We start from the raw sequence: 16,850 nt of genomic DNA, 5'->3' as shown, positions 1-16,850 counted from the left end.
CCCGGGGTCGTAACTTTGGCATACGATAGCTCGTTAGAAATATCTATCTGAGTACTACCACTTTGGGAGGCAACATTGGTCCATGGACCCATTTTGCCCCAGATTCCCAAAAAAACGTCGTTTAGGACCTCAAAACGGCTCCGGAAGTTCAGGACCTGAAAAACTGCTAAAAATAGTAAACTGTGCTACAATTTAGGAAACTGAAAAAGCTGAAAGAGATAGTTGTGGGGGTCCAAATGGGATAGGTGGGTGGCCACCAACATCCACCTGGATCACGCAACCGCCTGGTTATGAGGTTGAAGGCCAAGAAGACAAAGTGTATTGGTTGAGGAAAGCTCTTTATGGGTTGAAGCAAGCACCATGCGCATGGTATAGTAGGATAGATGCTTACTTGTTGGACAATAGTTTCAACAAATGTGATGGTGAGCCTACTCTATACATCAAAGAGAGCGAAGGTAAGATTATCATTGTCGTCTTATATGTAGATGATTTGATTTTTACAGGCAGTGATGATTTCCTCATTGTTGATTTCAAACAAGTCATGAAGAGTGAATTTGAAATGACTGACTTGGGATTGTTAAGATATTTTTTGAGCATAGAAGTGAAGCAAACAGAAAATGGCATTTTTATCTCTCAAGCAAAGTATGTGGCAGAAATTTTGTAGAGGTTTAAAGTGTAGAACAACAAGTCCGCACCAACTCCAACTGTCACAGGGTTGAAGTTGAGCAAACAAGATTGCAGCAGCAATGTGAATCCAACATTATACAAAAGTATGATAGGCAGCTTGATGTATTTGACCACCACTAGTCCGGATATAATGTATGCAGTAAGTTTTGTGTCAAGGTTCATGGAGACACCCAAGGAGACACATTAACAAGTAGCGAAAAGGATTCTGAGGTATCTCAATGGGGCAAAACAGTATGGCATTTTGTACATAGCAACAAGTGATTTCACACTAGTTGGTTACACTGACAGTGATTAGGCAAGCAGTGTCGATGACAAAAAGAGCACATCAGGATATGTTTTTCATTTTGGTTTCGAATGTTGTGTGTGGAGCATGATTGTTCAAAGGTCTTTGTTTCAGCTAGATGTATACCCCAAGAAGTTTGTACACCCCTCCATGCGGGGGGGTGCAGGGGGGACTTGTCCCCCCCATGGGGGTCCTGGGGGGTCCGGGGGCCAGCGGTCCCCGGCGGGGGCTTGGGGGCAGTGCCTCCAAAGCTAAAAACAGATGTAAAATTGCCTTGTAAAAGTATAGTAATTTCTAGTCGATCTGGGCCGTTTATTAGGCGGATGATCTCACGGTAGAACTTATGTTTAGTTTAGGGTTTTTTGCCCTAGAAGGCAACCCCTCTCTTTGTATGAGGTTATTATATTTGAGGCTCACATATAGATGTGTATTCTGTGAGCGAGAAACAGAGAGGTGAGACTGTGAGAGAAAACAGAGGATATTATAGCAGATCTGTTGTAGGTTGTGTCTCTTCATTTTGCTGGATAATAGAAAGGAAGGACTGGTTGTTCGGGGTGGACGTAGCCCAAACTGGGTGAACCACATATATATGTGTCTCTCTTGTTTTATGCGTTTTCTGTGTTTATATTTCTGCAATATTTTATGTGTTCCATTGCTCCGTAATATATAATTTTATAACATCGAAGCCATTTCATGGGCCTCCAAGAAGCAACCAATAGTGTCACTGTCAACAACAGAAGCTGAATATGTCGCAGCAACAACAACAACGTGTCAGACAGTTTGGATGAGAAGGATGTTGAGGGATCTTCGTCATGACCAAGAGGGCGCAACAACTATTTTCTGCGACAACACCTCAACAATTGCATTGTCAAAGAATTTGTCTTCCATAAGAGGACCAAGCATATTGATGCTAAATATCATTTTATTAGAGAGTTGATTAACAATGATGAAATTGTGTCGCAGCACTGCAGGTCATAGGAACAATTTCCTAACATCTTCACAAAGCCATTGGCATGTGAAAGTTTTGTTTATCTCAGAAACTGTTCGGGAATTGTAAATGGCAGCAATTGTGATTAAGGGGGAGTGTTGGAAATAATAATCCCAACCACCACAATAAACAGCCTGACAGCAGCAATACTTATCAGACATATTTTTGCAGGTTGCGTCTCTGTTTGAAGATGGAAAAACTGAAGCCAAACGTGAACCATTCTGAAACACAACAAGGAATTTAAAGCAGTCAATGTACTTTGGTAAATAGATATGGGCAAGCATTCATTCAAAGACTATTGCCCACACTCTAGAAACACCTACGCGATTTTGATTACACTCAACAACAACATCATATTAATTACTTTGCTCTGTCATGAATTAAATGTAAAATTTTATTTTGAGTTATAATGTAAAATTTTATTTTGAGTTATATATGAATGTAAAAGTCATTTTGTAATAGGTTAGAGAGTAAGAGGTTAGAGAAAAAGAGAGCGCAAGTCTCTGGGGAGAAAATGGTGGAGAAAATTTTGGTGGGCACGTGAAAACAACAGTTACAGTTTTCACTGTATGTTATTCTGCGTGAAATTTTAGTTTTTAGTTAGTGAATGAGTCGCAACCTCATGTGAATGTATTTTCATGTTTTAGAATATAGTACTAAGTTTTTATTGTGTTGCTCCAAACCTACTTTATCATTTTTTCCATGAGTAATATTATTCATAAGTCTCTAAAATAGCTCTGCGGTGCGCGGAATCCAAGTCTGTGAAATAGCTTCGCAATGCATGAAGGTCACTGCGCGAAATTGGCTCCACCGTGCACGAAGCTAGTTGCATGAAATTAGCTTCGGGAAAGTCAAAGACTTATCCCCCTCTCTGAAAATTAAATTTTCTAAATATTTCTAACATCCACTGGAAGATTCGTTTTGTCGCGGCTATAACAATTGATGGCGTGAATCCCCAACTACTACTCAAACACCTAGCACCTTTATGACAGTATTCCCTTTCAGTGTGTCCTTCGATTATTGCATTGCTCCTTTTTGCCCTGCATTGAACTGCTGACATGCTAAGGCTGAAGCTAAAGCAGAAGCAGAATGTTTCGGCTTCACTCTTTAAGAGCGCGGGTAACCACCTCCATCGCACAGGAGCAACGACAGCCGAAAACACAGATCTCCTCAGTAAATATCAAGCCTGAAAGATACCAGCAGCCCAGAGTCACTGTTGTTCATATTCCTTTGCTTTACCTCCACTCCCAGCTCATCAAATCCAAGTCTGTGATAGACCTTCCTAATGAAGCTGCACGAGCAAGGTTATTGGGAAACTTCCCGACCACAGATATGGCCACTCGTTGGAACACCACCAGTAACTACATGGACATCGAATCAGAAAGGTTGGCCGACATTGTCGATATTATCGACCAGTGCATATCACACGGAGAGCGTTCGAACCCGAATTTCACAGAAGACCACCAAGTCGATGACATTGAATCGGAAAGGCTAGCCGAAATGATTTATGGTTCTGATATTGTCGACCCGTACAGATCACACGAAGAGCGTTTGTCGACCCGTACAGAAGGCCACCAAGTCGATGCCGAAGGCTCCAATACTGTCGATTTCAACGAACATTTTAGAGAACAATTCTGCGAAATGATAGAGGCATATTAGACATCCACGTCCTCCTGATTTGTGCAACATCTTCACATTAATATAGTATAATTTTTAAATTTATGTTAATTAAAGATACCCTAAATTATATTACAAGAAAAATAATTACACACTTAGATTTGATGCAATTTAATTATTCTTTTAGTTATTCTTCGAAAATAGCCTTCATATAATTAATTTCAATTCTATTTACATTCTTATAAATGGTTCGAATTTTTATATTGAATTCTGTGAGCTTTTTTGTTGAGAAACAAATAAATGGGAATAGACTGTTGTCCATTCTTTAACATTTGCCACACTTATAATTTTTTTGATTTATTAAGTTAGATTAATTATAACGATTTTGGAGGTTTTTTTATAGTAGAAATGAGATTTTGAAGAATTTCAATTAATAGTCTCCATTAATCAAAGACATTAATTATTATTATCATTATTTTTTTAATTTAAATTTATTTTTTTTATTAATAAATATTTTGTTTATAAATTTATAATAATAATTTTTTTTTAAAACACTATTTATTAATTTATAGATGTCATTTAATTCTAAATGAATAAAATTATATCTTTTCGCCTCATTCAAATGAGAACAAATTCCTATCATCCATTTTTAATACCAAATTATATTTATAACAATTCGGTCATTACATAGATATTCTAAATAAATTTTTTTTTATCTGTTTTCATTTAAAAAATACTTTTATCAATTCCATTTCAAAGTATCATCCTCCTCTGTGGAGGGTAAACATTCGCGTGAAAATTTGTTTTCAATTTTATATTTTATTTTCATAATATACAAAATAAATTTATATAATGCCTCGTTTTCTAGAGATAATTTATAGGATTTAAATTTTATCCTCCTCCTCTGGTAAACATTCCCGTGAAATTTTGTTTTCAATTTTATACTTTATTTTCATAATATACAAAATAAATTTACTTAATACCTCTTCTTCTAGAAATAATTTATAGGATTTATATTTTAACGGTTTATTTCTTTATTTATTTTTTTAACCTCGGTAAAGTCGATGTAATTTTAATCCAAAATCCATATTTACTTTGGAATGCCTAAAAGATACACTTTCCCTATACATATTTACAATGTATACAGATTTACAATGTAATTGATGAACGATTTTTCTGCAATGCTATGATAAAATATAACTAGTTATTTATCTTATGATATTTAAGCTTTGATACGAAACCCTAACTTTGATTTAAAGTATAATTCATCGAGGATTCTCGTGGAATACTAGGATCATAAATAACTAGTTATTTATATTTGAGATGTTTTAGCTCATAAATAAAATTGAGATGTTTTAATTTAGAAATAAAATTTTGGTTATGAGGATAGTTTTTTAGCTTTAAAGATAGTTTACTTAATCTAGTTTTCATTGTTAAGTAATTTGTTAATTGGAAAATAAAGATCAAATCTGCAATGTCAAATCTCCCAGTGCCATTGAAATAGACCCAACCAAATAAACAAGAGTGTAAATACCTCAAATAAATTTGCTTAGATTATTCCTAATATTACAACTACTCAGTAACAGTGAACTATAGTTCGAAAAAAAAATCAAATTTGCTCTTTCGACGGTTTCTGTCGTAAAATTCATGGAATGTACCTCTCTTTCTGATCATCAATTTTTAGCCACCGGTAGATAAAATCAGCTAAACTTGGAACGGTGTGTGTCTGAAGGGTATATGCTCCAGCAAGTGCATTTGAGTTGGGTCTGCTGTGGATTGCGGAGAAAGTTGTAGCGATGGCCAAGGCTAAAGCGGTCGTTAATGCTCTCGAGAATGCGGAGGAGAAGACTTCTCGCCGATTTGTTATGAACAGTCTGCTAATCGCAGGGTACAACACTGCCATCTGCAAGACACGATGGGAAAGAACGATTGGATATCCTGCAGGTCAGTCAGTCTTCTACAAATAGTATAATAGCAACACTTCCCAACTCCACTTTTGTGGCCATTCTTATCTTAAATGGTTGAGATCTCGTTTGGTTGTGCAGGCAATTACGAGTTCATCAATGTGGTTATTGAGGGATCGAAACTGAAAAGCGAGCGTTTCTTTGTGGACATGGATTTTAGGGCAAAATTCGAGATTGCACGACCGACGGACGAGTACAATGCCCTGCTGCAGACGCTGCCCACTTTGTTCGCCGGGAAGGCAGATAAGTTATTTTAGATCATCAACATCATGTGTGACCTAGCGAGGAGGTCCCTGAAGGAGACAGGAATATGCCTTGCGCCATGGACGAAGTATCATTACGTGCAATTCAAATGGGCAGGGCCTTATAGGAGGACTACAAACCCAGCTGCTTCGAGGGAGGCGCAAGGCACATGCAATGAGCACAGTGTTTTACCTCAATTTCTATTATACGAGGCTTCTGATAGAAATATTAGGGAAAAATCAAATTATACAGATCACGGTAAGAAACAGCTCTAATCTCTTGATCACCTGTTAACCAGAGTGGAGCAGGACAAACATGTTGAAAATATTTTAGGGTTTGCTACGGCCTTGGCAGAGGTTGATTTGATGCCCTCCTCCCCTAATTCAATCGCAATTGAAACCTGATACAATATTTTAATTTTATTATTATTAATCAATCACTTTAAGATCTTTTAATTTTATTATTATTATTAATAAAATACCTATTCCTCGTTATTAATGAGATTAAAATGACTATCATTATACTCATGAACCTAATGCAAGTGAGTCAAAAATCATGTTAAAGAAATATAAAATGAGTTTTAAATCTGAACCAACCCCATAAACTGACTTTCTGACCTGGATAAGACATTATATTAATGAGCAAATATATCTTCTATGGCCAAAAATTTATTATTCTGCCTAATCAGATGGGGTACTTTTGTCCTTTAATATTATATATTAGTTTCTATAATAATTAGTATATATTTATCTCAAGTATTGATTTAATATGAGTTTAAAAAATCAAATTTTTCAAAGTGTAAAATATAGAGAATATATAGACAAAATAAATATTTTAATCATAATTTTATTATGATATATATATATATATATATATATATATATATATATATATATTTTTAAAGCAGGGGCTCCTGTCACGAGCTTGCTACTTGCTGTGTCTCTTCGTTCGGCTCTGATAGCCAACTCCTTGTGAACTAGTGGTGAACCTACTCAGAACTTTCACGCTCTTACAGCCTCAACAACGGCTTCCTCGCCTAACAACGGCCTTGGCGTCCCTTCGTTCCTTTGGCGAACTTCCTGCAAACTTCCTATGAACTTCAGATGAAAGCACAGAGACAACTACTACCGCAGTAGACAATGCTAAAGTGCAGACAAGGTATTCAGATGCAGAATGGTGTACTCGTTTTATTTCAGAATGGATAAACTGATTACAAAGAGATTCGTTACAGAGATAGACTATCTACTCATTTATCGTACTTTATGTCGTTCTCAAGGAACAAGCATTACCGAAGGCTACCTAGCGATAGATAGGCTCTGCCTCAGAATATAACACAACTTATTTACAGACTAGACGACTCTCTAAATGATTCGGCCACTTTAGGTTCTCACTAGTGCCAAGCACACTGATGCGCAGGCTTCCAAATCACCTAAGGACTTGAGTTCTTCTCATGTTTCAAGTAAATCACACAGAATGTCCGCAGATGCAGAGCAGGAGAGGCACTCGACTCAAAACACAAAAAGATTCTAACTGACTCAAAATGCGAATGCCTTGGTCATGAGCCTTACCCTCCTTTTATAGGAAATGAGGGGGGACAAACATTACTGTAGGTCATCTGTGAACTGTCCTAAAAATGGATGGTGGAATCATTTCTTTTCGGATAGTGCTAAGGCAACGTCCGCACAAAGATTCCAGTCCAATGGATGGAATGATTGCTTTCGGGTAATGCCAGAGCATCATCTGAATATAGATTCTCATCCGAAAAGTAAATCTTATGGAAAATAATTTTGACAGAACACAGTGGATACTTTTATCAAAGCCCACGAGAAAAGATAGACCCGACAAGACAAAGTGGATGCTTTTCGTAAAAGCCCACGGGAAAATAATGCATGAATTATTTACATAGTGGAGGCTTTAGTACAGCAAAGCCCACGAGAAATCTGGTCACAATTAAGCCTTTGTGACTAGTACTTGTGTTTGCAATACGGATACTTTTATCGAAAAGCCCATGAGAACCGTCAAAATACTGTTAAGTCAGGGAATCTACCTCTTTTATACAACATTTCATCCCAGGCTTTTGTATAAATCCTGCGGACAATCATCGGTTTCCCTACTAAAATCTGGTATAGGACTTTAGTTAATACAAGCCATTCCGTATGTTTTCTCATATATTCTTCTAGGGATTTATTATAAGGAGATGACTTGTAGGTTGTCCATTCTCTTTCTATCATTTCTTTGACAGTATTGTAAGCAGGATGCATACATTCTATATTTTGATGACTGCATATATTACAATGGGTCTTACAATATTTTTCATGCCATACTGGGTCCATTGCGGTCCTACTTGCACCATAATCAGTCCACCAGTGTCTGAACCACTTACATTGTTGATATCCTTGATAATGGCCAATGGTACTGAATTTTAATTTGGTGTAGTGGGTTCCTACCTTATCATCGACATTCAGGAAATCCAACTAGAGCTGCTTGTATTCTGCAAAATTGTACACCGTGTCTGGAAAAATGATCTTGGGATCATTTCTTGGCCATCTAGGAGCAAGTTGTGTTCTGATATGTCCTGGCTCATTCCACAGATCTCTTGTCCTGTATATGCAGACATATCTTCAATGAATTCCTGTGCTGGGACCACCAAGGTACCAAATAGTGGCAATGTCATGAAAATTTTTCTCCAATGCATGTTGTGCAATCTCAGCATCTCGTCTTGCTTTGTCATATATGATATCATGAATCCACTTGCCTCCTTTAGGGTACACTTTTCTTTCTGGGACAAAGTGTTGAATGTCAGTATGAGGCTGCAAGTTGGCGTCCAAGACTTTTGTGTTTCTCAGCTTCCAAGTGGGTCTCCAATTTCTCTTATAGGTCTCCCAATCTTGGTCATCTGGGATAGTCCTTAAGACTTCTCGTTTCTAGTGCTGGTCCCACTCAGTGATGATCATCATGACATGATCTCTTGGTTCAATGTATTCTCTGCTTAAAAAGTCAGGGAGATTATTGTCTTTACCTTTGATATACTCTACCTGAAAATCAAAGTTTGCAAATAAAGCTTACCATCTGGCAAACTTGCCTTCTCAAACCTTCTTGATGTCTTTTGTTAACACATTCTGCAGAGCAGATGCATCAATCCTTATTAAAAATGGTTTATTAATAAGATAAACTTCAAACTTACTGATGTAGTTCCATGCTGCTTTGACCTCTTTCTCTATTGTGGAGTAATTTAATTTGGCTGGGTTCCATACTCCAGAAGCAAACTGAACAACTTGTTCATCTTTTCCAACTTTTTTCTTCAAGACTCCACCCCATCCAATATTACTTGCATCTAATTCAACAATTTTGTAAGCAAGATCATCAGCAACATACAAGATAGGCAAGGATTTTACCTTTGCTTTGATGTTCTGGACTGCTCTTGTATGGACTTCTGTCCATTCTGGAGGATTCTTCTTTAGCCTTTTGTTCAGTATCCTTCTGTCACTAGCACAGTCTTGGTAAAAATTGCTAACATAGTTGAGGCAACCTAAGAACATTTGCAGTTGGTTCTTATCTGTTATGACATCTGGAAACTTGCTTGCAAACTCTAAAGCATCTTTCTGCATAGATATCTTCCCATTGCAGATTGTATGACCCAAAAATTTGATAGTGGTCTGAAAGACCTCTATCTTCTTCTTGCTAAGCACCAAGCCATTGTGCTTAACTAAATTCTTAAATATATTTACATGTTTAAAATGTTCCTGAATATTCTTGGAAAATATTAATACATCATCAATATATACAATTAGCCAATCAAAGTATGGCTTGAAAATATTGTCCATTACCTTTTGAAATTTTGATGGTGCGTTCTTGAGCCCCAAAGGCATGCCATTCCATTCGTAATGTCCTGCCGGTATACTGAAGGCAGTTTTTAATTTATCTTTTTCGGCAATGGCTACTTGCCAAAATCCTTCTTTCAGGTTGAACTTTCAGAAGATCTTAGCTCCATCTATCCTTCTGATTAAATCTCCTTTGTGTGGTATTGGATAGGTGTCATTAGCTAAGACTGAATTTAGAGGCTTGTAATTGATGACTAATCTTGGGATGCCTTTGATTTGTTCAACTCTTTTTTTCACATAGAACCCATAACAGTTCCAAGGACTGTCAAATTCTCTTATCAACCTTCTGCTGAGGAGCTGCTGAATTTCTTTCTTGCAGAGATTTCTGTATTCTTGGCTAATTTGGATAGCTCTGCTCTTACAAGGCTTACCAGCATATCCTTCCTTGTAAGGGAGTTCGAATGTGTGCTGCTTCCTATGCCAAAAGGCATTAGGTTCTTCTGAGCAGCATTCCTCTTCTAATTGTTTCTTCAATTCTCCAATTCTTGTCTTGACCTGGGGCGATTTAAGTTGTTCTTCTACTCTTAAAGTTGATTTCAGATCTTTTAGATCTGTTAGTCTGGCTTCGGCTCTATCCAGATCTTGCACAGTGTGTACCATTGTAGAAATTCTGGGATTGGAGATATATGGAAGTTCAATTTTCTTTCTTGTCCCTTTGGAAGTGGGGACAAAAATAAAATATCCAGCTTTGCCTCCTTTGAGTCTGAGTGACCCATGAGGTTCTACTGCTGCAAGAAAGACATTACCAAGTATGCAGTCTACTGGAATGTCAGCTACTGCAAATTTCAAATAAATACAGTGGCTATCAAAACAAACAGATGCTTTGGGTACTTCATATCTGAGTTTTTTATTACCCAAACCTACCACTTCTCTTTCTGCAGTCACCCAATATTTTGCTGGAATATTTTTTATATTTACAATGTTAATATCTACTCCTGAGTCAACGAGAGCAATCATTTCAAACATTTTCCCTTTTATGCAAATATTTACCAGAACATGGTGCTGTTGGTATGAGATAGTTAATAGTCTCATATCTCTAAATCCAAAATTTGGATCTTTCATACCCTTAGCAATTTGAACTTCTTGGTTACTACCATATGAGGCACTATTCCATGGCTGATCATCATCTTCTTCTTTTCTAACATGTTTTTCTTTTCTCATTTCTGCAATTTGAGTTTTTATTGCAGAAATTTCTGTCTTGAAATTATGAATCTCTCGACTGACTTCTCCTAGAGGAAGTGATCTTACTCTATCAAGTTTCTGCTGATGCCTTTGAAATGATTTTGTGTTACGTTCAAAAGAAGCATCAACAAATAAATATTTCTTACCTGAATTATTTGAAGCTTTTGCTTTGAGCTGATCCATAAAAGCTTCAGTCAGGCAATTTTTCATCTCTCCATCCTCCATGGCACAGATCTGGGATAGGATCTTCAACTCTTCTTCTTCTGTTGCGGCCATAAGGAATTTTTCTTTTTGGGGCTTAGGCTTTTCCCCTTATTCATAACTAGATTCACTGAAATATTCAGAATCAGAATTATATTGAATTTGACAAGCACATTCCTCAGAGTCAGAACATAAACAATCTAAAGAACCAGAGTCTGAATATTTTTCCATATAAGCATGGAGTTCTTCTGCAGATGAAGAACTAAAAGAATCATAAGAAGATTCTTCTATTTGATGTTGTTGAGCTATATCTCTGATTGTGACATTCGGGCAGCGTTCTGTGCTATGAGCATGAGAACCACATTTCATGCACACGATTGGTCTTCTTCCTTCCTATTTTACTTGTTTGTTTCTTTGGGCAAAGATTTGGGATTTCTTTCCCTTGTTTAGCTTTGACTCTTCACCCTCTGGACATCAGGAGGAAGTGTGTCCAGTTTTCCCACATAGCCAACAAGTAATTTTGTTCCATTTTTCCTGCTTACTGGTGTGCAGGTGAATATCTGAGGGATTATAATAATGTGTTCTGGGAATGTATTTATAATACCCTCTTTTTGGTCTGGAGGCTTGACTTTGCCTCGGCTTTGAATATCTTCTTTTGGTTTTTGGATAATTTCTTCGGTTTTTATAGAAAGTTTCTTTAAACTCTCTTTTGGCTCTTTTCTTAGCCTTCCTTCGTTTTACCAAAGGATCATCCAATGTTAATCCATACTTGCTGCATATGGATTTTCTGTCAGGCAATCTGGAAAGTTTTTCCAGAGACTTATTTACCTTTGAGCTAGTACAAAGACTGACCAGTGTCTTTGTAATGAGAGCATAAATCTCTCCCCATGTATATGACTCAAAAGGTAATTGAAAGACTTCTTGCATTCTTATATAATCAACAAATTTAGATGGCAGAGCTGCAAGATATACCTGTTTCCATAACAGGTTCTTTGAGTCTTTTACTTCATATATCCTCTGCATCCAATCCCTATGGAAGTCATCATATTGAGACATTTTATGGCACTTTAAATTCATCAAAATAACTTCATTTTTATCAGCAATTTCTGTTTCACTTCCACACCAATGTTCCAGAATCATTGATGTTAATGCCCCTATCATGTTGCTGATAACTGAGCCATCAGAATTATGTATTACATCTCCTTTCTCATCTTTAAGAACTTCTGCTTCCATTGTTTCTATGAGCTTCGGAGATGACTCTGTCTCCCACCACCTGAGGAGTGTCCCTGTAAAACACTGAATAATGGTCCTGCAAGCATCTATTTCAGATTTGCCCCTGAGACACATGAGTTTATATTCTGTATACATCATGTCAATCATTTGGCGTATTTGGCCAACACTCATGTTATCTATATTCCACTCTCTGTGGGAATCTGCAAAGAATGTGTGTGCTTCAGGAAGTTTTCCTTTTCCTTCTATGTCAGGTGTTGGATATCTGGTGAACCTATGTTCAAGTGGTTCATATATAGGAAAGATTTGTGTATCCTGGTCTTTGTGTTCTTTCCCTTTTTCTGGTTCTTCATCCTTGAATAAGGATGCTATTGTGATTTTATTTGTAGCCTCAGTATCTGAAGATGACATGGCTACCTCTTTAGGAAATAAAGCAGGAAACTTGTCTACAGATTTCACAGGATCCTGAATTCTTATGCTTCTTTTTACAAGAAAGGAATTTGGAACTGGTTTCTCAGTTTTAGACAGATTCAACTTTTCAACTTTGTCTGTTAAACCAGTTATAAGTTGTTTAGTTGTATCCAAATGATCAACCAACTTTTCTTCGACTCCTTCTATTTTATTCAAAGAATCTCTTGCATAAGAACGAATCATACTAGATTCAAACTGTACATTATTTAAACATTTATTCACATCATTAATTGATACTTGAACAGTATCAATTTGTTCCTTGACTTCTACAGATTTTGCAACATTCATTTCTAAGCCTTTTACTGCAGTATTTGTCCAGTTCAGTTGTTCACTAGCTTTCTGTATCCGGCCATCAATGCCTAAAGCATTGTCATCTTTCTGGATCAAAGGGATAGCTTTGGCTGCATTTTGATTTTCTCCTATGACAATTCCTTTGTAAGGAGGAAAGGTCATAGGGGTTTCAACTTTAGATCCATCTAGTGCAGTCCAAGCATGTTTGCTTGTTGAAGTGCTAGTAGAACCAGTAAAAACATTTAATGGAGCAATATTATCTTTCCATGAATAGAAAGATATCCAAGTGTTATTCATCTCCATATAATGCTTCCAATCTTCAGCAAACTATTTCTTCTCTATGGGTGTATAATTTTGATCAAACTCATCAGCCTGAGGATTAGTGTATAGATCCCAATTTAACATAGCTTTCATCCATTGGGCACTAATCTCAGATTTCAAGCATCCATCCATAAGAGAGAAAAATTTATGTATTTCCATTACTACAGGATTTTTACAGTCAGAAGGAACAAGGCGAAATCTACAATCTAGAATCAGGCCATGTGCCTGCTCAAGGTATCCCAATCCATATCTGGGCTTGGCTAGTCTCATTGAACACATCATTTCGGTCATCCTTGGATGTTCTCCTTCTACAGTGACAATTTCATGCATCATGAGTACATGATCAGCATCCAATTCATGTGGGAAAGGGATCTCTGAGCATTTGGGATTTGGGCATGAATTTACAGTTGTGGAAGGTGGGGCTATACCAGTCCTTCGATTATGATTTGCATGGATGTCAGATTCTACCAGAGTAAGCAGATTTACATGGTCTTGACAATCTGGGCGTTTGACTTCTAAAGAACAATAATTTACAAGCTGGTCTAATTCATACAAAGAATTATGTCTACAAGAATATGAAGTAGAACAAGTTGTATCTACAGTGGAAGGATCTCTGTAATACTTAGATTGTTTACAGGCTAACTCTATACCTCATTTGTCAATGGTAGATCTTCTGGGGAATGATATAACTGCAGAAGACATATTTTCTGTAATATCAGCGGAGGTAATATTCTTCGGAATGAGAGGCTTAGGATTATTTACAACCCAGTGTTCTGGAAATGTCAAGTCTTCCCAACGGATGGTCTGATGCTCAATCTTCTGGTTTTTGGCATCTGTGAGGACAACTATGCTTGACTTTGAGTCTCTGCTAGGTGTATGGCGGATGGCTGGCCAACAGCTATTGGTGTGATGGAAACAAACTTTGGTCTGGATGGCGATATTATTTCTCTTCTTTTTCATATCAAAACCAGTAGTCTGAATTTGGAGTTGCAGAATCTGGTCTATGGTTTCGTCAAAGGTATAAACAGAGAAATTTGGGTAACAGTCGAAATAGACTGGGCCATCAGAGAGAGGAGCAACAATCCCGCCTATTAGGGAATCTGTATACTTATTGTGCGTCATATCCCTGACAGTAGCAAGCACAAAAGTATTTAGGCCTTTATGGGTTAAGGCATTGATCCCTACTCGAATGCATCCTAAGTGCAAATAGTTTGTCTTTAGTTTCTTTGCCTCTGCTTGTAATTCTTTAGGTTTCAACAGAGATATAGTCTGTATATTATCTGAATTCTCCTGAATTTGGCTTACAGACTCTTTGATGCTTATTCTAGTAGCGGCTATCAAATGGAAAGCTGAAAGATCACTATATACTTCTGAGGGAGCTATAGCTGGTAGTTCCCATCGGGCTGAAGGCTGGGGTTCTTCATATGAAAGTTCAGCAGAATTTAAAACTCTACTGGAACTAGTAGCAAACATATCCCATAAAGGGTTTTCTTCAGCCTTAGAATCTCTTTCTTCTAATTCTCGGAAAGACACAGATTTCCGGAAAGATTCCATTCTATATGAGTATAAGGATTTGAATACCGACCTTATGAACCAGACGTTACTGGCTCTGATACCAATTTTAAGCAGGGGCTCCTGTCACGAGCTTGCTACTTGCTGCGTCTCTTCATTTGGCTCTGATAGCCAACTCCTTGTGAACCAGTGGTGAACCTACTCAGAACTTTCACGCTCTTACGGCCTCAACAACGGCTTCCTCGCCTAACAACAGCCTTGGCGTCCCTTCGTTCCTTTGGCGAACTTCCTGCGAACTTCGGATGAAAGCACAAAGACAACTACTACCGCAGCAGACAATGCTAAAGCGCAGATAAGGTATTCAGATGCATAATGGTGTACTCGTTTTATTTTAGAATGGATAAACTGATTACAAAGAGATTCTTTACAGAGATAGACTATCTACGCATTTATCAGACTTTATGCCGTTCTCAAGGAACAAGAATTACTGAAGGCTACCTGGCGATAGATAGGCTTTGCCTCAGAATATGACACAATATTTACAGACTGGATGACTCTCTAAATGATTCGGTCACTTTAGGTTCTCACCAGTGCCGAGCACACTGATGCGTAGGCTCCTAAATCACCTAAGGACTTGAGTTCTTCTCGTGTTGCAAGCAGATTAGACAGAATATCTGCAGATGCAAAGCAGGAGAGGCACTCGACTCAAAACACACAAAGACTCTAATTGACTGAAAATGTGAATGCCTTGGTCATGAGCCTTACCCTCCTTTTATAGGAAATGAGGGGGGACAAACATTACTATAGGTCATCCGTGAACTATCCTAAAAATGGATGGTGGAATCATTTCTTTTCGGATAGTGCTAAGGCAACGTCTGCACAAAGATTCTAGTCCAATGGATGGAATGATTACTTTTGGGTAATGCCAGAGCATCATCTGGATATAGATTCTCATCCGAAAAGTAAATCTTATGGAAAAAAAATTTGACAGAACACAGTGGATACTTTTATCAAAGCCCACGAGAAATGATAGACCTGATAAGACAAAGTGGATGCTTTTCGTAAAAGCCCACGGGAAAATAATGCATGGATTACTTGCATAGTGGAGGCTTTAGTACAACAAAGCCCACGAGAAATCTGGTCACAATTAAGCCCTTGTGACTGGTACTTGTGTTTACAATATGGATACTTTTATCACAAAGCCCATGAGAACCATCAAAATACTATTAAATCAGGGAATCTACCTCTTTTATACAAAATTTCATCCTAGGCTTTTGTATAAATCTTGCGTACAATCATCGGTTTCCCTACTACAATCTGGTATTGGACTTTAGTTAATACAAGCCATTCCATATGTTCTCTCATATATTCTTCTAGGGATTTATTATAGGGAGATGACCTGTAGGTCGTCCATTCTCTTTCTGTCATTTCTTTGACAGTATTGTAAGCAGGATGCATACATTCTGTATTTTGATGATTACATATATTACAATGGGTCTTACAATATTTTTCATGCCATACTGGGTCCATTGCAGTCCTACTTACACCATAATCAGTCCACCAGTCTCTGAACCACTTACATTGTTGATATCCTTGATAATGGCCAATGGTACTGAATTTTAATTTGGTGTAGTGGGTTCCTACCTTATCATCGACATTTAGGAAATCCCACCAGAGCTGCTTGTATTCTGCAAAATTGTACACCATGTCTGGAAAAATGATCTTGGGATCATTTCTTGGCCATCTAGCAGCAGGTTGTGTTCTGATATGTCCTAGCTCATTCCAGAGATCTCTTGTCCTGTATATGCAGACATATCTTTCATGAATTCCTGTGCTGGGTCCACCATGGTACCAAATAGTGGCAATGTCATGAAAATTTTGCTCCAATGCCCATTGTGCAATGTCAGCATCTCGTCTTGCTTTGTCATATATCATATCATGAATCCACTTGCCTCCTTTACAGTACACTTTTCTTTCTG

The 16,850-nt window shown here is 37.5% G+C and overlaps 1 pseudogene; it reads left to right on the top strand.

Annotated features, from left to right (window-relative positions):
• Positions 1 to 3,290: 3,290 nt before the first annotated feature.
• Positions 3,291 to 6,057, top strand: LOC149185161 (uncharacterized; annotated as a pseudogene).
• Positions 6,058 to 16,850: the final 10,793 nt, after the last annotated feature.

Source organism: Pinus tabuliformis, chromosome 3_2 (assembly GCF_031772625.1).
Source record: "Pinus tabuliformis cultivar Carrire ecotype Pingquan chromosome 3_2, CPIR1, whole genome shotgun sequence".
In the NCBI taxonomy this organism is placed as follows: Eukaryota; Viridiplantae; Streptophyta; class Pinopsida; order Pinales; family Pinaceae; genus Pinus; species Pinus tabuliformis.
The sequence above is the reverse complement of the archived record's forward strand: the minus strand, read 5'-3'. Positions and strand labels throughout refer to the sequence as shown.